General features: G+C 37.8%; 1 pseudogene; it reads right to left on the bottom strand.

Moving 5' to 3' along the window:
• Positions 1–1,531: 1,531 nt before the first annotated feature.
• Positions 1,532–2,240, bottom strand: LOC102117709 (PEST proteolytic signal-containing nuclear protein pseudogene; annotated as a pseudogene).
• Positions 2,241–2,587: the final 347 nt, after the last annotated feature.

Consider the following 2,587-nt stretch of genomic DNA (forward strand, 5'->3'; position numbering starts at 1 on the left):
CTAGAGTTATTACCGATTACAAGAGCTCAGCAAGCGGTTACCACCAATAAAACAGTCTGAAGCTGCCTCCAAACATAATATTGTAGGAGTTTTCAAGGAAATTTTATACTGTATGTTTCTTTTGTCTGTGACTATGCTTTTAAAGATGTGTTTAACTGTTACGTTTTTTTAAAAGTTCATATACAATACAAAAATCCAAAAACAAACATCCTACAATACACAAATCTAACAAGGTATATGTGGTGAGATTCCAAAAAATGTTTGAAGATGCATTTCCTTTCCTTCTATTTCAGTACCTAAAATGTGCTTTTTTGAAAGGCCATTGGTCAATATGTATACATTTCAAATAAACCATATAATTTTACTAGTAAGAAAGCCAGTAGTTAAGTTCAATTCAAATTGGATTTCACAAGTTAGTAATTTAAATCCTTAAACAAAGTTACAGAAAGTGCATCTTCTTGTTTTCCATCTTCATACAATGTTAATTTTTTTGGTGTTTATACCTTTTAAAAAATAAAAACAGCCAAATACTTAAGCAATATGTACATTTAAATTTTTGGTGGTGGTTTGTATTTTAAAAGAAACCGCTTCCTTATGATTTGTGTCAAGTTCTGGTGGAAATGCTTACAGGAACTAGCTAATAAACAAAAACAAGAGCAGCACATTGAAAATACTGATTTACTTTTGTAGCAAATGGTTTTTCTTTGAAGACTAACAAAGACAGACAAGACTCATTAAGGTAAAGTGGGCTATTTCAAATATTCAACAGTTTACATTTTTAAAAAATTCTTTTAAGAGCTAAGCGTCTGTATCCACTGATAGCAATGTAATACCTAATTTACGATGACTTGAAACAAAACAAACGCCCATAAGGAAAAAAAGCTATATTTTAATTTTATCTAAATTTACTTTCAGTCAATAGTTCAGTAGCATTTTCCTCCCAATACAATACTCCCTCTCTCTATAAGGCTGTTCCTGGCAGCCAGGCAAGTTTAGGTAATAAGGGAGTTAAGAGAGTTAAGTGCTTGCAGTTTTAAACAAACAATAACTTTTTGTGCTTCCCTCTTAATGTGCTAATAGTTGTGTAAAAAAAAAAAATGCAGTTCTCAAAAAGATAACATTTCTGATTTATTTATTATCTGTAACCTTTGAAAACTAATCATATGAAACTACAAACTAGCAAATGTCTTGAAATCTGTAGATAAAACATAAATTACCTCTAATTTCAAACTCTCATTTATTAGTGTACCACTCGATCTTTTAAAAAAAAGAAAAAGGAAAAAAAAAAAAAAAAAAGCGGCTCCAAAGATAGTCTTATACTATTCTTTAAAAAAAAAAAAGAAACTGTTCCTTTTAACTTTCCACCCATCCCACACCCCAATTTCAAAACATCATTTAATTGTCCTGGTCATGGACATTTCCAAGATGAGATTTTATATTTCGCTCCCATAGTTTCTGGTTATCAGAAAACCCATGCTTTCCTTTATTGAAGGAGTTTGGTCCAGCTGATGTGTATCCATCTTAATCTTCATTAAAAACTGCTGCTACTGAAAGTTTTTGGAGCACGAGTTGGAACAGTTTCTTTAGGCTTACTTGATCCAAGTTTGATGGATATGGCTGACGCTTTCTTTGTCGTCTGATTACCTATGGCAAATCCAAAGTTGGGGATCTTTGTAGGCTTTGTTGGGAGGTCTGCAGCTTCTTCAGCTGATCGCTTCTCAGCGCTGAGACTGGAACTTTCCCCTCCATTACTGGAAGAAACAGTCTTAGCTTTCACAGGTTTTTCTGCTTCTTCCTCAGGTCCTCCGGCAGCTCCAGCTTGCTGCGACTTTTCAGGCTTCTTACCTCCCGCCTTTTCGGCCGCCATTTTTACCGCTGCGGCCTCCCGGGTATCCACTTCTTAATTCAGTCCACTAGCCTCACTCTGTGTACTTAGGTTTTACCTGTGGTTGCATACCTGGTTCATCTGGGCCACACTCAGGTCATGTGAGCTTTAACCTGGCCAGGCTCATCTCTTCAGCAGCCGCACAGAATAGTGAGCTAACCAACTGCGGTCAGCGTTTAATTGGGCATGAAGCTTGATCTTACAGAGGTGCTCTGCGTTTAGAACACCTCTAAGGCGCCTTTTCCCGGCTTCCTTTAAGGAACACGCATGCTCGCGGAAGCCATTACAATCCCGTCATGGAGCAGCCTATGCTATTGGCCAGCCTGGAAGTCATTTTTCGACTCAAGGGGAGAAGGGTGGGTTTCTGCTCTCTCCTTCCCATCTGAAGGATACAGCAGAAGTTGAGGGAAAATGACCATGAGATGCTCCAGGGGAGCTGGGTCCAAGGCCTGGTGCTCACCAAAGATGGCACTACTCTCAGCATGGTACAGGAGGACAGTTGATGGGACAACGCGAGCTGGGACAATCTCCAACCCAAAGGGTATCTCAGAAAACAGCACTACAGGAGACCAGGGCACAACTCCAGTCAACCTTTAAATCAGAAAAGGAGCTGGAGGATGCAATTCACTGATATATAGAAAGTTTTAAAAAGTAAAAACAAAAATACAGAAAACAAAGTTTGCAATGTATGAGAAATAAAGG

This window comes from Macaca fascicularis, chromosome 11, assembly GCF_037993035.2.
Source record: "Macaca fascicularis isolate 582-1 chromosome 11, T2T-MFA8v1.1".
Classification (NCBI taxonomy): Eukaryota; Metazoa; Chordata; class Mammalia; order Primates; family Cercopithecidae; genus Macaca; species Macaca fascicularis.